This window comes from Panicum virgatum, chromosome 9N (genome assembly GCF_016808335.1).
Source record: "Panicum virgatum strain AP13 chromosome 9N, P.virgatum_v5, whole genome shotgun sequence".
Lineage (NCBI taxonomy): Eukaryota > Viridiplantae > Streptophyta > Magnoliopsida > Poales > Poaceae > Panicum > Panicum virgatum.
The window spans coordinates 63940185-63961643 of record NC_053153.1 but is presented as its reverse complement, the minus strand read 5'-3'; the positions used below and the strand labels follow the sequence as shown (position 1 = coordinate 63961643).

Genomic DNA, 21459 nt, shown 5'->3' with positions numbered 1-21459 from the left:
AGAGTAGTGTGAGAAATCATCGACCACGACCAGATAGTATTTATAACCAGACATGTTGAGTACAGGAGATGTCCACAGGTCGCAGTGAACAAGATCAAAGGCATGCGTCGCATGAGAAGAAGAAGAAGAAAAGGGAAGTCGAACATGGCGACCAAGCTGGCACGCATGGTAGAGGTGCTCAGTAGGAGCCCTAGTACAAGGAACATCGGTACTACGACTGAGCTGAGCCAGAACGTCGCGGCCAGGGTGACCAAGACGGCGGTGCCAGGTGGTGGAAGACGGCGTTGCGGCAAAAGCGGCAGACGAAGAAGAAGGCGAAAGTGGTGCAGCGGAAGACGGAAGGCGAAGGATATAAAGGGGCCCCGTGCTGTCATACCGGAGAAGCGGACGCCGGGAGGCCGAATCATTTACAATGAGGCCAGAAGAGTCAAATTCGATGGAACAAGAATTGTCAGCTGTAGACTGACGAATGGAAAGAAGGTTATGAACCATCTGAGGAGCAATAATGACATTGGGAAAACGAAAAGAACCAGGAGCAGAACTCACGGCAGTGACAGAAAGGCAACACCCATCACCAACCATGATGGAAGAAGGACAAGAGGGGTGTGGGGGCCGGACAAAAGAGAGGATACCGGCATCTGGGGTGGTGTGGAAGGAGGCCCCCGAGTCGGCGATCCACTCGGTGCTAACCAGCGGTGTCAGCCCCATGGCGCTGAAGGCCTGCGCCAGTGCAGCCTGGAACAATACCTAGTGCATACATGAAGCCCTGATAGCTTATCTGATGATGATTTCATAAAAAAACAAATCTGATGACGATGCTTGCCTCACTCTTAAATGTTCATAATTGTTGCTCTAGTATTAGAGGGGAATATGCTTGACGAATTGGCTCTCCAGAGTCTTTAAATTCCTTGCTGTTTGTATAACCATCTCTCTGGTCGAGGAAGATTAGCATGATGCTCATTGCAAAGTTTGTGACTCGTTGCAGAACCGGAAGTGGCAGAGAACGATGGTCAAAGAGTGCTTGGTTTAGTGTTTTCCATGCCTCGTCAACAAAGGAGCCGATCTTGGCCAGGGCAACCTCGCCAGTGACATTGTGTTCCTTCATGTAGCACTCCACAGATGTGGCTACATCCATTTTGTTCCTTCCTCTCTGTGAACAACATGTACCTACTTAGTTGAAAATGGCAGTAATTCTACTTGTGGATATAAGCCAGTTACAGTCTTTTTTATTATAACGGTTGCATGGCACTTTCACTTTAAAGAAACCAAATGTTGGTTAAACAAACATAAAAATTCATGGCCTTTCCCCGTTGAATTTTTTAAGCTATTCGTAATGTCTCAACAGATATATTATTTTATTTCCTGATTTTGAAAGAGAGAAGCCACGTACTTCTCTATTTGTTACATGTTGTATAAGATACCAGGGCCCTTTCACCCTAATTTCAAGTTTTGGTTTATTCCCACTAGATTGAGCCTTCCTTTTAGTAACTTCAAAACAGTTTTTCCTTTTAGTAACTTTAAAACTTTAAAACAGCTTTTTAGTAAAGTACCTTAAAATCTGCCATGTCATCCATGAAGCGTGACACCTCTCCACTTGCTCTTATCGCATCAGTGCTACCAATGGCCCATTCGAATGCCTCCTTGGTTGCAACATCACCCATGCCCACAAGCGACCCAACACACATCACTTGACCAGTACATTCACATGATCATTGAAGCTTGGTATGTACTCGTGATGAGACCATTCTGCTTCTTGGAGATAACTTTTGGATATAAGCTGGAACTGGATGTGCGAAAAAGTATATAGTGTTAGTATTTAATGAAGAAGGATCATAGAGGTCTGAGAAACTTGAATCTTAGTGAACAAATTAAACGAGGTACGTCTTTTACTTTCTTTCCTTATTTTTTTTGAGCGGCTTTCTTTCCTTATTTTGGCAAACAAAAGGTGCTACATCTATTTTGATCTCCTAAACACAGACCCATGTTAGATGCTATAAACTAAGAAATTTACCTTTCAAGATAGGTTTACACAAAACTTTTTATGATATACATATTAGCTACGCAAGGATATTTCCATCACCATTAAGATTTTTTAAAAAGGAATGCAAACAGTAAAAGAGCCATTGGCTGCCAGGGGGGGCTGCCCTGCCGGATGGGGGGGGGGGGGGGGGGGGTAGTTGAGGGTGATATATAGTTGATCCATACCCCTTTCCTAGCATAAGCAATGCGGAACTTCTCATGTGGTTCCAACTCGTCCTCAATTCCTCGAAGTTTCTTAACACCTTGAGAAAGAATTTCTTCATGTACTCAGGTAGAAAAGAAATATCATTCTCATCCCATCTGCATGTATGAATACCAAGCATTTAGGCCACATTTATGGTCATATTTATCATTATCAAATTGATTAGTTCACACCGTCTTATTATTGGATCTTATATATGCATGGACGTTTCTTTTCTACAGGTGAAGGTTAAGCAAAGACTAAACAACCTTTCTATAGCCAAGGTGAGGTCCCGGCTCTCTCCCAAAGTAGCATGCTCATCATAAGTATCATCTAGCAAAGATGTTAGCATGAATATCCTGACGAGGATCATCCGTGCACGTGCATACTCTTGCTCGTAGTACATGCTGTAAGCCCAAAAGTAACACTCAACAATTCGATCCCTCATGTATTCTAGACCAATGTCTTCAGAAAGATCCTTCCACCACCTGGTAAAGTAGGCATATTTATCAATCTTATTCATATCTAAAAGAACGTGAAAGGTATTATACTTATCAAACTGGAACGTGAATATTTGTCTTGCAAGTTTATTTCATGTTATCATGATTTTTACGATACTCTGTACATATGTATTACTATAGAAAGTATTTATAGGAGTGGGTAAAAACGTATTTTTAGGAGCAGACGCGACACCTGTTCTTAGTTTCACTGCTAAAAATCGTATTTGTAGGCGCGAGTAACGGGCTGTCTCTAAAAATCTATTTTTAGGAGCGAGCCATGCCTTCACCTGCCTCTACAAATCCATTTCTAAGAACGGGTCATGCCCAAACCCACATCTACAAATAGATTTGTAGGGGCGGGTGAAGGCATGACCCGTGCATATAAATGAATTTTTAGAGGTGGGTCACACCGCGACTCGCCCCTAAATATGGATAAAAAATAAGAAAAGACCCATGTGCCGGCGTTGCCGCCGCCGCCGTGTTCTCCGTCGCCGTGCCGCCATTGCTGTTCCAAGCGGCTGCCCCCACGCAGCCCAGCTCCACGCAGTCGCGGCCCTGCTCGCACCACGGCCCCATGCTCGCAGGCGTCGCTACGCCCCGTGGCCGCGCGCTCCAACGCCATCGGGAGCTCGCGTCGCCACCCCACCCTACGGCCGCAGGCTTCGCCGCCGCCGGGGGCTCGCACCGCCGCCGCGCGCTCGTGCCACCGCCGCCGGGGAGAGAAAGAGGAGGGAAACGAAGGGGATGACGGGGAGAGAGAGAAAGTGACAGATAGATAGAGTGGTGAGGAGAGATGGGGGACACGGAAAGAGATAAGGAATAAGAGGGGGTCGGAGAGATGATGGGGAGAGTTGGTGGGCTCGTTGATCCTGGGTCAATTGATTCAGCCAATAGATTGTAGGTCTGCCTATCATGCGGATTCCTAGCTCTTCTAGGGGCAGGTGAGGGGTGACCCACTCCTAAAAAGGATTTTATAAAATTATGAATTTTTGTTTAAATAAAAACCTATAGCAAAACATATCCAAAAAGGGTGAAATTTTTACCATAAGCCTATTGTGATATGTAGAAATTGTAAAAAAAATATCAAATCTATATTTCAACGCATGTAATGATTAAGAGTGTGAAATCATAATATATAACTCACTCACTCTACTCACTCGTACAATTCAAGACTTACTCTGTACTTTCCACACTCATAATTATTATATATATTGAAATATGCTTTTGATATTTTTTTCTTGTTCTATAGTTCAAAATAGGCCTATGCTACAAATTTCACTTTTTTATGTGCTTTGCTATTTTTCTGAATTAAACAGATTTCTAAAATATATTTGAAAATTAGTTGTAGGGGCAGGTGAGAGGGTGGCCTGTCCCTAAAAATACCATTTTTAGGGACGGGCCACCCCTTCACTCGCACCTAAAATTAATTTTTTTTTAAAAAAAATATTTTTTAAAAATGAAAACATATAGTTAACATATCCAAAAAAGGTGAATTTTTTACCATAAGTCTATTGTGCTATGTAGAAATTTAAAAAGTATCAAATTTATATTTCAGCGTATGTAATGATTAAGAGTGTGAAACCATAATGTATAAGTCACTCACTCTACTCCCTTATACAATTCAAGATTTACTTTGTGCTTTCCACACTCATAATCATTATATACATTGAAATATGCTTTTTATATTTTTTCTTGTTCTATAGATAGATCAAAATAGGCCTAAGGTACCAATTTCACTTTTTTATGTGTTTTGCTATTTTTTAATTAAACAAATTTCTAAAATAAATTTGAAAATTATTTGTAGTGGTGGCTTACCGTCCGCCCCATCTGGGCGGACCGTCCACCTGCATTGACGTTCCGACATCCAAACCTTCTGCAGTGAAGTTCGGACGTCCGAACTTGACTAGCTGCCCCCTAAATGTGGTCCGTCCGCGGTGCTATTTCTTTGAATTAAATAAGTTTCTAGAATAAAACTAAAAATCATTTGTAATGAAGTTTGGACGTCCGAACCAGCGGACTGTCCGTCCGTCTGTGGTGCTATTTTTTTAAATAAATAAATTTTTGAAATAAAATTGAAAATTATTTGTAGTGAAGTTCAGACGTCCAAACCAGCAGACTGTCAGCCCCATGTGGCCGGATCATCTGCTATGCTATTTTTTGAATTAAATAAATTTTTAGAATAAAATTGAAAATCATTTGCCCCTACAAATAGTATTTTATGACTGGGTCACCCCTCACCCGCCCATAGAAATGGATCCATTTTCAGTGGCGGGTGAGGGGGTGACCCCCCCCCCTAAAGATGCATTTTCATGTGCGGATTGGTTGCTACAATAACTCTGCTCCATTTGTAACAACGGGTCAAATTTTGACCCGCCCCTAAAAAAATTTGAGGCGTTCCTACAAATCGTTTTGTAGTAGTGCATGTAAGGTATGTAAGGTATAGTAATGGTATGAATCATGTCCAAGATGACGTTTATACCATGCATGTCTAAAATACTCACTGAGAAATTGTATTGAGTTCCTTTTGGTGAAGAAGCTGAAGGAGGTTAAAATCTAGCTTGGCAAGCTCCAATATGGCAGGGTTCTACCTCTGGTCTACACTGTATTCTTGCATATACGATACTGCTTCTACCCTCTTTAAGGTCCTTGGTAGTGGTATTTTCAGGGCACGCGCAACTTGGTCCGCTAAGGGGGACTCGAGACTACTTTGTATCAATTCTAGATGTTTCCTTGCAAATATCAGGGCTTCTTCAAGTGCACCCTCGTTGTGAGTTAGAAGGTTAGCTGCGTTGTATAAACTAAACAGGCCCTTTGGGTCATTAGCTATACTATAGATAAAGCTCCCATCTTCAAGCTTGAACTTGTCAAATTCATCTGCAGATTAATTAAGCACATGTAATGAAGCTATTTTCAAGCATTTCAGTGCACCTTTAGGGTATATCTTCTTTTAGATCTTACCTGCAGGTACCCAAAACCCGTGCTGCCTAAGCAAGCGAAAACGAAGGGCAACCTCATGAAGGTTTGAGCTATTGAATTCATCCCTGTGGATGCTGCTTAAGGTGGTGGCTATTTGTTCTTGAAAATGGTGATCAATTCCCAAACGTTGCAGAACATCTACCAGGTCCAGTTTTTCCACAACATTCTTGCAAGCCTCAAATAGACCACACACTTCCCCTTTCAATTTGTTGACTCTCTCGATCATCTTTTCATCTGAAACCTGCCATTGTGAAAGGAGAAGTGAGATCGCTGATCGGTTTGGTACATATATAATCGCACAAATTAAGGTGTTTTTTGTGCATTTAGAAATGGGCTGACCACATATGAGTATGGTCCATTATTAATCGTAGTGGAATATTGTTAACAATTGCAATATCAAGTTACTTATATAAAACAAATGTAGGAGATTTAACGTTGTAGAACTGGATTCCACGCCAAACAAATTTTTATAAAATTTCATAGTGAACTGGTGAAATTTTATAACCGAACATGCAACTTGCAAGTGTACTCATATATCCCTGGGGATAATGGAATTTAGCTTAGCTAGGGAAGCTAGCAGGAAGCAAGTGTATTTGCAGTTTGAAAAAAAAAGAGAGATGATACTAGCTAATTGATGTATGAAAACACATGCCTGCAGTGGCTCTGGGATGTAATTGATAAAGAAACCCCCCCACACACTGGGTTGAACCTCAGGCGCTGCCTTCCAGGATGTGGCCGCCTCAGGTGCCATTTATAGGCAGTATCTGTTACCTGTCCTCTTTGTGTTGCAACTTGACCAGTGACCAGTATAAGATGGTATGCATTTATAGGCAGCTGGCTGCAGGGATGTGGTACTGGCTATACAACCCAAGCTTTCCGTGTTTTCCGGGCAAATGTCGCGACGGAGAACAGATCGAGAATTGGCATCATGCATGCATGTTGACTTGATGTGTGCAATCATGGATAGGCCTCCTCCAAAGACCGACTCTTACCTAGTTTATAGAATTTTTTAATCGATGAACAATGTCAGAAGTGAAGAGCTATTTGTTTAAGAGATAGTCTCATATGTAAACTGAGATTATAGAAGAATGACATGTGGGATCGTTTATGTTATGAGTTTGGTGTTAAAAGTTAGATTATTGCAAGGGTTGTCTGTTAAGAGCTAGCTGCTAAGGGCGTCCGCAATGGTTAGTTATTTAGCTAGCTAGATCTGATGTGGCAACAAAAAAGTAGGAGAGAGTAGTCACTAACGACGAGCAAATAGAGTATCTATTTCACGTAGTCTAAGAACATGTGAGAGAAGCATGTGGGTTCAATTAATTGGTGCATGCAACTCAATATGATATTAAAGCCAGAGGTCTCAAGTTCAAATCCTAGTTAGCGTAGTTAAATAAAATAATTGTCGCTTCACTACAAGAAATGTGGTGATCTCTGACGATTTTTCCATGATATTTTTAAATAGCGTCACAATCGCACTTAATTTATGATGATTTTCTAATTTTCGTCATGGGTTTGACGTTATGGATTCTAGGCCCAAAACTTAGTGACAATTTATTGATTTCGTCATAATCCGGCCCACAAAACAATGATGTTTCAACGTATATGTCACAAAAATCGTCATAATCCCTTTTAGCTTAGATTTATGAATTATGGAATACAATTTTTATATACTAGAAAATATAAAAAAAGGGAGATAGCAAGAATTGAACTAGCAACCATCAGAACAAGATGCTTGTGCAATTACCATTGAGCTACACATTTGACAAATATCTTTTAGTACTAAGCATTTTTATACAAACTTCTCTTGATTCGATACAGCCCAGTCTTCAGCAAGGCCTCAGTCAGCAGCCCAGTCTTCAGCAAGGCAAGTCACCAGGCCACCTCATCACCCACCGCATCAGCCCAGTCTTCAGCAAGGCAAGTCGCCAGGCCACCTCATCACCCACCGCATCAGCCCAGTTAGCAGCGCCCCCCCCCCCCCCCCCCCCCCCCCGCGCAACCATTAATCAATTAATCAAAAAAAGCCCAGTTAGCATCCCCCGCACCCGCCGCAAAGCCCAGTTAGCAGCCCCCGCACGGCCGCACCCACCGCAACCATTAATCAAAAGCCCCTGAAAACATATCCATCTTCCGAAAGTTTTTTCCCAACATAACTTCCAGTGTTTGAGATTCGTGCAACTATTACCAACCATTGGATCTACACACTCAAACCTAACCCTTCTTTGTCCATTCTTCACCGTGCCCGCGCGCCGGCGCCCCTACTGGGCTGCGCCGCCGCGCCATGGCCGCCCCCCGGCCGCCGCCTTCCACGGCGCCCCTGGCCGCCTCCGGCCGCTACCGCGCGCTGCTGCCGCGGCCGCACCGTGGCTGCCCCCGGCTGCCGCCCCCGGCCCCGGCCACCGCCATGGCCCCCGCGCGACGCCGCCCCCGGCACCCCTACTGGGCCGCACCGCCGCGCCATGGCCGCCCCCCGGCCGCGGCCACCGCCCCCCGCCGCGGCCGCACCGTGGCCCCCCGCACGATGCCGCCCCCCGCCGCGGCCGCGCCATGGCCACCGCGCGACGCCGCCCCCGGCCGCCTCCACCCCATGGGCGCCACTCCGCGCCGCCATCGGGCCACCGCCGCGCCCTGACTAGGCCGCGCGCGCCGCCGTTTGGTCGCCGGAGAAGAAGGGTTCAACATTTTAAATTTACCATTTGAACATTTGAGATCTAGAATTTCAACATTTCGAACGTCAATTGTTGAATGTGTTTAAAAAAATGTTGAACGTATTTAAAAAAATATTGAACAATTTACAGTAGCTAATTAGGTCAAATAGACTTTAAAAATGAATAATTTATCCACCTTCCTCAGGATGCACATGAGCCCCCAAAGCCCCCGCACCCGCCGCAACCATTAATAAAAAAAGCCCAGTTAGCAGCCCCGCACCCACCGCAACCATTAATCAAAAAAAAATGCTGCGCACGGGGAGGCGGGGGGATCATACCCAGGATCCCGAGCAGTGAAGACGCAGCCTCACCACTAGGCTACTTGCTTGCTGGTTTGTGACAATATTGAAGACGTTTGGTTTTTCTACTTATCTTGTTGCATAATACACGCCAAAACCTGGATAACAGCCAAATCCCGTTGCCTATCCTTGGCGAGCATATGGGGTTCGAACATGCATCACCAACCCACACGTGCATGCTTAACCACTACAAGAAACTCCCTTTATAGTTTATCTTCCTCTTTTTAATCCGGAACTAAAATTTGTAAGTAGTATTACTCCGCCAAATATGAACTCCAAATTTTTATATGAACTCCAAATTTGATGGTTTTTTCTCCTGAATTTTCTAAAATCATGAACTTTCATTTAGTGTCATTTGTTTGCATGACAATTGCTATTATTAGATCTTTTTTTTCTATGGCTTATTTGCTTCTACCAAATAGAGTACAGAAAAAACATAACTTCATATTTTTTAATATTGTGGTGAACATAAGGTTGTGTCCAAATATTAAGTCCATACAAGTTCAAAATTATTAAAAGGTATTTAAATCTTAAAGTTTTACTTGAGATAGATGAAACTATGTGAGAGAGGTATCCATTTGTGAACAATGTATAGTGATATTCTATTAGAACCACTTGATTTTTTTATGGAATGCCAAAGGACCAAAAATATGTTGTCATTCTAATTTTTTGAATTTTATAACCAAATTTAGATATTATTATAATTATTCTATGGTATCTTGGAGATAGAAGTATTAATTATATATGCAAAACAATTAAATTATTCATCTATCTCAAAGATATGGGTTATGACGGAACACGTGAGGCTAAATATGATTTTATAAAAAAATCTCGTATCTTATTTGAGATACACATAGTTAATTTTGTATTACTTTCAATAAACACAAAGAAATTTATTTAAACTATAGAAAATAGTGAATTAATTTAAAAATTTACGAAACTCCTACTCAAAAACTAATATGTAGTCTACTGCATTAAAAAATATATATTGGTGCATATAAGATAATTATTTTATTATATTACTTTACAATGGTGCCACAAAATTAAAAATAAAAATGAAAAAGATTAACAGACCAAGAAACCTGGCTAGGGTCGTTTTCCCCTAAGGCCCAATTTCTCCTGACCGTCTATCTCCGACCAACGATTCGGATCGATCTTAATAAAAGACAGGCCGACGCAAAACCTTACCCCTCTATTTCCCTCTCCTCTACCTCCATCGGCCGCCGCTCCTCTGCCTCCATCTCTTCTCCTCAGATCTGCGTCGCCCAGCTCCCCACCGACAACCTCCTCCTGATCCACAGCAAGCTCCGTCTCTCGCCCCTCGCGCCCCTGCTAACCCCGCCCCCTCGCGCTCTCCGACTCCCACCGCAGCCGCTTCTCTCCCGAGCCGCGCGTCGCGGCCATTGCCCCTGGCAGGAAGCAGAAGGTAGCTGCCCCCGTTCCTCCCTTCCGCCGGGACCCGCGTCATGGCGGCCGAGCTAGAGGAGGCGCCGTTCACGCCGAGTCCGCGCAGCAGCCTGTTGCTGGCCACGCCCGAACCCGCACGCCAAGCAAGAGCTCTGCGCGGTACTGCGGCATGCGCGGGCGTGCGGTTCCGCCTCCGCCATGGAAGGAGCGCCTAGAGTAGATCTCCCTCCGCCGTGGAGCTGTCGGCCTCGCCGGGCTCCCTGGGGAGGGTGATTCGGGGATCAGGTCGAGGACAGGGATCGCTCCCCTGGCCCGGCCCCGCCCCGCCCCGCCCTGTTGCCATTCCGACATGGTTAATTGTGTTGATCTTTTAGGGACAAGCTAGCTAATTGCTTGGCACAATCTAGCTGGTGTGTAAATTAGTGCACATTCAGCTTATAGCTTATAGATCCACCGGGTTGTTTATAGTTTCCCTTAAGCATAATAAAGTGGGCTTTTCTCTTCAAATCAAAATCAATGTACAAGGTTTGTGAGACATTGGTTCCACTTAGAGCCCCTTAAAATAAGGATATTTCTATTTATGGTACCTGCACAGAAGGAGCCATCCTTTTAATCTTACTAGAACATAACGCCCGCTTTGCGCGCCCTATCAACAGTTTTTTACGGTCTATACAAACATAAGTATGGTGTAATTGATAAGTTACTAAAAGAATATTTGGAATGACAAACTTATCATAATGTCTAATGCAAATATCTTAACAACATTTGTACTACTGAATATGGCATGTGCAGCCCGTAGGTTTTGTCAAGCTATATATTATATTTCATGATCAGCATTAGTAGCTACCAAATATTTAAGGAGGTAGCTTAGAATACTAATCCAAATAAGACTTGAGTACCAAGATACTAAAGAGAGGGTAGGAGATAACACTTTTTGCAGCCATGAGGTATCCAAAAGAGAGGTAATTGATGCTGAGCGTCATGTTACAAAATGGCTGAATAAATAGCATGAAGCAACATGTCTGCTCATGTAGGGCGAGGTGTGGCTGCAATTGTGTAAATACAAAATGAGTTGATCTTCTTCCTTCTAAGCATCAGTGTTGGACTGTAAATATAGTTATTGAGAAGAACTGTTAGTTGTTATAGAACTTATTAATACCAACTGAAGACGTCTACAATGAAGATCATATTTGTCAGATGTTAAGCATGTTTGGTTGAGGATGTGTTGTTGGTCTAAAAAGGTGCATTAATCGGAATGTATGTCACATGTGGCTACTACTTCAGACGTGTACTTATAATTTGTGAGGCATATAAAAAATAGCAAAAATTATGTATGAAGAAAATGATATGAAAACAAACATAAGCTTCATCAATATAGATTTTTTGGAGCAGCATAAAACCAGGATAAAAAATATTATTTTTTCTGAAATGAATCATCAAAATATGAAAACATGGCTAGAAGGCAAAAGGCTAAGAGCCCCTCAGCACAAGCAATCAAGCAAAACCAGCATACATTGCATGACAAGTCATTTGATCCTGCGTCATCTTTAGAATTTAGAAATCAATTTCTTATACAATCATAAAATATCAGTTGCTTTAGAAGATCAAGCATGTTACACCGAACCCACTATAATCATTACCAGATTCAGAGACTATTCTAATAGATTTAGAAATAAAGAGATAGCTGGGAATAAATTCTATTTCCAAAACAATTGACACTGTGCTATCTTAAGAAATTTCTTGCAGACATAAGCTAGAAATTTCTATCTTAAAACCAGTAGATACTGCACATCAAACATCTCAATTCAAGTACATAGTAACAAAGGAGGACCACTACAAACTATAATAGCCTAGATGGATGCAGTTAGCCTACAGGAGAACCACCATGGGAAAAATGTATAAGATCAACAAATCTCAGTTAGTGAATAGGAAAGTTTTTTTCTCACGTGTATCTATCGGGAAAAAAATGGAAGCAAAGCTACGAACTCACTGCAGTCAGCTTTTTCCGTCGATGGAGACTCCTAGATCTCAGGTCACGGACCCGATGGCTCGCTTGCGGCCCACAAGCATATCCAAGAATCACATGTCATGCAAAAAATGTAGCACATCAGATGCACTAAAGAGCAAGGAAACCACAATAAAGGGTTGGAGCTCATGAATTACACATTGTAAACAAAGCAAGGCGACAACCAAAGGGAAGAACGGAGGGACCTAGAGCTGTGGCTAGGGTTTCCTGCAGCAGCAAGACTGACAAGGTGAAGCAGATGGAGCGGGTAGATAAAGGAAGGGGAGGAACATATCTCGGCGACGGTAGCAGAAGTAGGGGCATGGCCAGCAGCACCGCACACTTCTTGCGGCGATGGGGATGGCACGGCCTCGAATACGGCCTCCCCAACTGCTCCGAGAGATAGCCTCGGTATCTGCGGAGAGAGGGCGAGGGATGCACACGCGTACGGAAAGGATCGCCGCCTGCAGAGCAGAGAGAGGGATCAGGGATAGGATGTCATAGGAGCCGCACGGCGCTGTGTCCCACTCCCACCGTCTCGTGCTGTTCCGCGGGATGGAACGCTCCGGTGAAGAGGCTAATCCATGCATGACGCTTGATTGCTTGCTTTGTTTAGGTCCTGTAAAAATTGAACGAAATTTACTGTAGTAATTTTCAGCCAAAAATTAGAAGGACTAAACATAATCTAATTATAAAACTTTTTGAACGGAAGAGTTATAAATCGCGAGATGAATCTAATGAACCTAATTAATCTATGATTAGCGGATGGTTATTGTAGCATCACTGTTGCAAATCATGGATTAAATAGACTAATTAGATTCGTCTCGCGATTTACAACTTATATGCGTAAAAGATTTTGTAAAAGAATTTTATTTAATACTCCTAAATAGGAAGATCCTCTTTGATCTGATAGGGTGTAAAATTTTTTGGAGAGAACTAAACAAGGCTGATAGGCTTCTCTTTTTTTTTTCTCGTAGGCACATGTTCGAGGAGAAACTCTATCGCTAACTGTTGGGGCATGCATTTTTTAGACTCACTTTTCAGCGAGGCAGAGGTAGAGGGGCCGAGCCACGGAAACAATAGGGTCTTGTTTAGATCTCAAAACACAAAATGTAAATTTTTTATAAATCGCTTGCATAGTATATTAAATGTAGTCAAAAATAAATCGCATTACACAAATGGACTGTAAAATAGCAAGACGAATCTAATGAGCCTAATTATGATATGATTAGACATTAAATTGCTACAATAATGCTGGATTAATTAGGCTCATTAGATTCGTCTCGTAGTTTACAGACGAGATCTGTAATTAATTTTTTGATTAATTTACATTTAATACTTTAAATACTGAAGATCTCTTTCCAAAAACGCAAAATGCAAAGTGATCTAAACACACCCAGGAAACAGGGGCCACCACCCTTCTTTGGCCCAGCCATCAATCACTCTTGCTCCTCCACCCAACGCGACTGACGGTAGGGCCACTAAATTTATGGTCCACTGGTTAGTGAAGTCACCAGAAATTCTGCTGCTCCCCTAGCTGGCCAGCCTAGCCTGACCGCTTTTTGGACGTGGGACGTGAGTTGAGGAGCCAATACTGGAGGCAGAGCAAGCCATTCTGCATCTGGTACTGCTTCTATCACTGTTTGTGGGGCTAGGCTCATACAAGTCCCACCTTTCAGTGATCGCAAGGAGGTAAAGGATCAGCATGCGGACGAAATAGCAACCGTGCCGTGCGGCTACTGCTCCCCCATCCCAGCTGACCAAGTGACCAGCACCTCTCCTGCACACATCTCGCTTCTATTTATTGAGCCACTGACAATGGACCAATACCACTGTATGGTCCACCGGCCAGCTGCTTGACTCAGCTCTATCCCAAGTGCACAGCGTAGAAACATGACCTTGACTGTTCCCTATTTTTTTCTTTGAGCGACGACAGCAGCAAAGGAAGATAGCGTGGAACGCTGCAAACGACGCCGTACCCGCAAAACGCTTCTTGCTGTATCTAGGCAAGAGCCTTGTAGTTATCCTTGACTACGTCCAAACAGCCGGACCCCTGTGGTCCGGAGTCCTGATCTCTCGGCGACGGTTCCGGACCTGCCTCACGACTGGGAAAGGTCCGGGAACGACGCGTGTCCCGGAAGAGGCGGGCAGCCCAAACAGCCGGGGCTCCGGACCTCCCGAGGGGTCCGGACCCCCGCGGAAGTCCCGGACCCCTCATAGGGTCCCGGACCCCTTGTATGGTAACCGGACCACTCGCTAAGGGAAGAAGTCGACGCCCTGCCTCGGGGTGGTCCGGAGCGACACGTGTCTACAAGCACGACTTTTCAAGGCCGCTTGGTCTCCATACTAAGCCTCACCCACCACTGCATTTATTGTGGTAGGTGGACACCCGCATTGATGCGGTGGAAGCCAAGGCGATTCTTTGACCAGGAGGCACTATTGATCGCGTGTTACCAAGATAGTGGAGCCGCAGGCGCCGCCCACGCCGCGCCTGCCAAGTCTGCCATAACAGATGGATACGACGGCTCGGCTTCACCCATTATGACGCCTACATAATAGCCTCCACAGGCTACGCCGCAAGCTACACTCCCCCAACGGACACCTTGGTGACGGGACAAGAGAAGACCACTGTAGCGCTAGCAGAGCGTATCGGAGGAAAGATCCATAACCACTGTACCCATCTGAATACTCTGCGTAGTATGCTGCGCAGTCACGTTGGGCCCACCTGTCGGGGCCCCAACGTCCTATGTATCCGCCCCCTTGGTCTATAAAAGGGGGCGCCCGCTAGAAGGAAGTCTCAGGCTGGGTAGGAGCCAAGGCCCGGCAGAGGATAGATTCATACACAACAGAGATCAAAACTTCTCCCAGTGGACGTAGGGTATTACGCTCCGGCGGCCCGAACCACTTTAGATCGTGTGTTCTTGTGTGCACGCCTCAGAGCTAGATCAGCCCAATCGCCTAGTACCTCCCCGAGCACACCCTCTCTGGGAATAGGCGGGTGCGCTCCGCCACCCGGCTGTGGGTACCCTAGAAATCCCACGACAGCTAACAATCAGATTGGATCAAACAGCTTGAGGGAAAAATCAGCTCGGATCAAACTCCAGCAAGAGCAATACCAGTTCCTGCAAGCAGGAACAACAATGCAATTCAGATATAGATAAATTAGATGATGGGTTATTGATACATGCATGAAGCATAGCATCAGTTTAAGTGTGACATGCCTAAGGCAAGGTAAAAGTGGAGTTCTGAAGAGAACAGATGACACGATGACCACCACACGTTTGAGAGAGTTGGTAACCGAATGGGTCACAGGAGATTACTCTAGCCAATAAACTGTATGAAACCTGCCAAGAAACCCGGTTCAAAAAAAACCTGCCAAGAAACAAATAGAAACTTTATTATAGGTAATCCTATGTGGAACAAAATTCACTGTAAAACCAATAGAAGCTTATGCAGAGAAACCTTATACCTTGAAGGCTCAAAATGTAAACTATTCAACATAACTGAAGATAGCATCATATTTGAATTAGAGAGCCTGACCACAGCAGTAAAGCAGTGGACATTGGACAAAACAGGACCACAGAAGGGCGGGCCTGGTGCAGCGGTAGAGTCTACCGTCTGTAACCGGAAGGTCCCGGGTTCGAGCCCCAACCTCTGCACATTTGTGTGGGTAAGGCTTGGGGCTTAAAAACAACTCTTCCCCAGACCCCGCACGGTGCGGGAAGCCTACAGCACTGGGTACGCCCTTATATATATATATATATATATATATATATATATATATATATATATATATATATATATATATATATATATATATATATTGAGCAGCAGGACCACATATATATTATCAGCTAGCAAAATTCCTTTAATCAATTAGCATAAACTCACACCAGACATATTTGAGTAAAATATTCTTAACCCAACTTAGAATAAAATAATACTATACGACAGATTTTTTCCAAGCATATGTGTACACCAATAAAATGGTTGATTAAGAAGCATGGTATGTACCTTGACTCGTCTTTGGTTAGACAGGCACAATGACCATAAGGACTTCTTGGAAACAAATCATGTATGCAGATTGAGCTCGAACTGAAGCGCTCATGTAGTATCCTGGAACAAAAATAGCATGTTGTTACTGCCATATGAGTGCAAAAATAGACGATAGAACTGGAATCATGAAATACATTGATGGGTTCTACTATTGATGAGTAGCAAATATATCCTCGTGCATCCCATATACACGATGGTTAGTTAGGATAGCTTAACTGAATTATCATCAGCCACGGGTTTAACAAAATTAGTTTAGGAGGATAGGGACAAGCATGAAATAGATAGAAGAACATTGCTGGTAATAAGGTCTATAGGATATATCTGTTTCCTCCAATAAACTAATTCCTCCTAGCATTGCTGCTAATCGGATCCAATTTTCATATCTTTGTATGTAACTGTTGGACCAAGGATAAAGGCCCCCACCCCTCCCACTATAATACCTGGGTTTTATGGTCGGGTTGGCTAGGTGGGGCGCTGCTCTAACTTGGTATCAGAGCCGAGGTCCTGGGTTCGATCCCTCCCGGCCACGCATTTCCGCTGCGCGATTTCCCCTGCGTCTCTCGTGTGCTGAGACCTGCTGCGGGCTACACCGGGCACTAGAACCTGCTGCGGGCTACGCCAGGCTCGCACGCCGTAGGAGGAATGTTGGACCAAGGATAAAGGCCCCCACCCCTCCCACTATAATATCTGGGTTTTATGGCCGGGTTGGCTAGGTGGGGCGCTCTAACTGTAACACCCATTTAAGTTTGGATCGTGGAGTATATAAGCATGGGAAAACTTTCAACAAAACAGATAACACCCAAACACTAATCCATTACTTTATTTCCTTATCTCAATCCTGATTAAAGGACAAATATTGTCTGTTCAGGGTTTCATTATCTACTAACTGTGCACAGAGAAGATGTGTTCACTATTACAATATAAATCTCTCAACATTCAGGCAATCTCTCAATATACGGATTTATGTTGCAAATTCAGATACTGACATATCTTCAAAATATAAAAAGAGGTTAGCATAGATAGATATGCAAATAGAACCTCCTAAAATGTATCCTGGTACAATCGACCCTGGAGATCGAGGGATATACTTCATATTGAGCAAAGCGTCTTACTGGTGATTGTAATCGAATCAGGAGTGCAATATCAATAGCACTAATAAGAGATTTGGCACTGAACAACACTTTTCGTTATTTCTACTCATCAAATGTATCAAGATTCAAGCAATCATGATTCAGGTAATTTGCTTGCAAAACTTAATCTGAATCAGGATTTGCTTGCAATTACTGCAGATGCTTCCTTAGCAGTTCACCATACCACGTCTACAGCTTCAGCTTCCGGATTGAGGTCTCTCGACTTTTTTCCTTACTGAACGATGTGAAGTCATTTAGCTTTCAGAAAGATAAAAGCCTAAAACTCTACAAGCAGCAAAGATGCGAGTTAGAAACCTAAAACCAGAAGTTTCTCTTGCCTTTTATTTGATGATTGCTGGATAGGTGAATCCAAATGATAATTATGAAACAAGATCAATTACCCACCTGCTCAACCATTTGCTAGTACATTTAAAAAAAACATTTGCTAGTAGAATGAACATGGATTTTGGTTACAACAAGTTGCATAATGAAGAGCAAATAGCAAAGCGGTGGTGTGGGCTAATTTTGTTTTCTGGAGAACAAGCTGCCTACTACAAATATGGTAATGTACTAATTTCATTTCAAGGGAATCGGCGACATTTAGTACACTAAAAAAAATTACAGATTGAATCACAGTTGATCAAATCACAATAACTTGCACATGGAGAATGGCAAATCTATTGTTGAAAACCATTAACATTACCCGTGTTTATCTAGGTCCCTGAAACTTGATGTATCTTCTGGGTTGAAACAGGGATAAGTTTTTGTGGAGTCCTCTGGATCTCTAATAGTATTCTGTGGAACATAATCAAAATTTGAAAATGATCTCCATATCGTAACATGCAACATAAACTGTGCCAACAACAAAACAAGTGCAACTGCACATCTCGTAACATTGAGACATCAAGTTTCCTACCTGAATTTAATAAGGCACCATCCACACATGGTAGAATTTCCAGCAGCTACTCCTTTGACAATCCAAGCTTTTTAGCCTAAAACATGCCATCATAGAGTGGTAGTGCGGGCTCCACAATCTCTGCTCATGTGCAGCAATGGTAGCTGAAATTTAGAGCATAATATCATAGTTGGGTGAAGCACATGATACAATTCTAGACAGAGAACAATTGGTCCTACTCAGCCATCATGAGCAATGATGAAACTTAGGCAAGGTTAATAATTATCAAACTATGATTTAAATGCTGGTACTCAAATTTAGTCGCATAGCATTAATATCGTTCCAAATCATATTATTACTAAATAACTAAGCTTACCCATGGGATTGAAATGGAAACCCAAAAAATTGATGACGATACGATATCTATGTCTAATTTTTTGCAAGTACACTCCATAAAAAAGGTGGTTCCCAAAAATAAACATATATGTAATATCCAATGTATTAAAAAGGAAAATTTGGTTCTCAGTTTCAAGTGGCAGACATTTAGAGTTGTGTTTCTCAGACCATAACCAAGTTTTACAGACAGCTAGTAAGCCAAATTAAAAAGAATTAATGAAGATGCTTTGGCCTCTTAAAATTGTTTTTTCTCTTTTGTAGTCTAGGAGCATGCAAGAAGTTATCTTAGTTTAGATAAGATTTATTATATATAAATCCATGCTATCTCAGGAAACATCATGATTGGAATATATTGAGCTAAATATATATAATCTAATACTATACTGAATATCTAAATATAATATAATGGTAAAGATTATATTTCTGAAGAGTGTAAAGCATATCTAGCCTCTATATTCCCCCAATAGGAACCATTCAGAAACCACCAACCACATTTTGAGCACTCTTGTCATCTAACCACTAACAAGAAAGCGACCTCAGAGAACCCTGCAGGCACACAACAATTATTATAGGCACCCAAGAGTCTAGACATTCAGAGACCATGTGATAGAGCCTTTTAAAATTGAACCTGCTTTACAAAATGACCAGTTTTCATATTTCAAGGATAATTACTCTCATTGGATGTTTCGGCTTATTCGAAAATACTGAGCAGCATCATACCTGTAGAAGCACCTCATTATTTCTCTTGATGTACTTCTAGAATGTAGCCTACATATGGTGTATATATGCAATATCCTCGACATGTAACAATACACTCATAAAAAATATCATGGAAAAAAGAATAAATACAAGACAGAGCAACAATGTCATGAACATAGTCATGATTCTTAAGCAAGTTTTGGTTCAGGTACCATCAATATAACTATTTTGACCATGTAATCATTTTATTTCTTTCTGTGAAAAGCTACGTACTAATGTTCACAACCATAAGCTAAAAAGTTGCCTGTGTACTACTTTTGATCTTTATAACTTCTATTTCTATACATGGGAGGAAACCGACATTTTGCTAAACAAGTACTACTTCCAACAAGGTAAAAATATGTAATATCTCTACACATGAATCTATAATTATCAACCACCAGAGGAGCCTGCTTGGCATTTAAATTACCGAGAAGAATAGCAGCAACTAAAGCTTGATAATCACTGCTCACATGAATCAATCACCAAAGCACATGATACTTAATACGCTTGATAATCATAGTGGACAGAAAGCTGTTGCTTTCAAAGTATGCAAACAAGAGCAAACATCGACAGGATACTAAATAAGATTGATAAGGTTATGTTGAGCACTTCTGAAAAAAGAATCCGAAGAAAAAGATGATCCTATCTGAATGAAAGTTCCTTTTTTAACCATCGTTTGCATATAAGATATGATGATTTGTTCTTTTCACTTCACGTGTGCCACTATAGTGTACATGTAAATTGGTATTGATTTGTTTTTTTCACTTCACGCCTGCTGGAAATTATCTGTGTACACAATACAATGGGAGAGAGACTGGGAGAGGCTAATACCTTTTTGAGCCGAAGGTGGCCTGCAGCAGCGAGACGTAGGAAAGGAGCAGGTTGAGCGCGTCGGGGTGGACGCTCGCGGTTGCAGAGAGCTTCTCAGCGAGGCGGCCCTCTGATGGGCACGGTGTGGCGGAGGATCTCCGGGAGCACGTTGGGGGAGGGTGGCGCCGACGCCGCGCCGGATACTGAAGCGGGTGCGGAGAGCTTCTCAGCGAGGCGGCCCACGGAGGTCTTTGACTCATGGAGTTGGTACGCGTCTTACTTGGCGGCGGCGAATTTGGAGCGTCATGCGTACCTGGTGGTCAGCTTCGCCTCCACGCGACGAAATCGAGCGCCGGACCGCTGCTTGAGCTCCTTGCATATGGGGAGGGGTAGCCGCGGCATGGCGATGCGGATCTGGAACCTCCGCCATCCCTGTACCATCCCGAACCTCCACCGGTCCGCCCCTCCAGAAGTTCCTCGCGGCGCTTTGTCGGCCGCGGGGCATGTTCCCTGCGCCGTGCCGCCGCCTCGCCCTCCGCCCCTCTAATGGTGTACGGCTCCCTGCGCTGGCCCGACCATCCGCCCCTCCACCGGCGTGCTGCACCTCACTTCGCCGGCCGCGCCAGTGCGGCCTCGCCAGACGCCATCCGCCCCTCACCGGCGTCCCTGCTCCGCCTCATCATCCCACCCGGCCTCCCCTCGCCCTCGCAGTGCAGATGGGGAGGTGTAGGGGCGTCGAGGATCGGGAGGAGAATGGAAGCGGTGGATTGCTTCCAAATTGAATTGACTAATTGGCTGATTTCACGGAGGGTTGGGAGGCTGTGTCGAGCGGGTACGCAAGCGGGTATGCGCGAGGAGCCGAGAAAAAACAGCTATGTTTGGTGGAATCTTTCTCGTTCCGCCGGTTTTTTTCGGTCTGCCAGAGATTTCGTCAAACAAATTGCCTGACGTGTGGGCCGTCAGGAGGTGGGATGTGAGGAGAGAGGGTAGGTTATTGTGGGTGGAAAAAGATTTTAATTCCTTCAACTTTTATAGTATAGATTATAGTATAGTATAGATTAATCTCTACGCATGATAGCATGATGGAGGTTCATTGACAGAATTTTAGGAATTCTTTTATCATTCCATAAGCTATCCGCTAAGCCGAGGCGGCCCATTAACGGTGCTATCCGCTAAGCCGAGGCCCAACACGGCCGGCCCATTAACGGTGCTATCCGCTAAGCCGAGGCTCAACACGGCCGGCCCATTAACGGTACGCCACTAGCTTCATGCCGTCCTGCGAGAAGCGTGGCGGGCGGCGGCCTTGCCGTTCGCC

The 21459-nt window shown here is 43.6% G+C and overlaps 1 long non-coding RNA gene and 1 pseudogene across 6 annotated transcripts; both read right to left on the bottom strand.

The window, feature by feature from the left end:
- Positions 1 to 828: 828 nt before the first annotated feature.
- On the bottom strand, positions 829 to 6448 carry LOC120692530 (annotated as a pseudogene).
- An 8889-nt stretch (positions 6449 to 15337) lies between these two features.
- On the bottom strand, positions 15338 to 21022 carry LOC120689840. Of its 6 annotated transcripts, none has more exons than XR_005681472.1 (6): positions 20458 to 21018; positions 18219 to 20347; positions 18006 to 18097; positions 17285 to 17587; positions 16131 to 16232; positions 15338 to 15488 (listed from the first exon to the last, which is right to left on the bottom strand). It is a non-coding gene; the product is annotated as an uncharacterized LOC120689840 (long non-coding RNA). The 6 variants fall into 6 exon arrangements; XR_005681476.1 differs by having other exon boundaries at positions 18219 to 18361; positions 20166 to 20577; XR_005681473.1 differs by lacking the exon at positions 20458 to 21018 and adding an exon at positions 20425 to 20442.
- Positions 21023 to 21459: the final 437 nt, after the last annotated feature.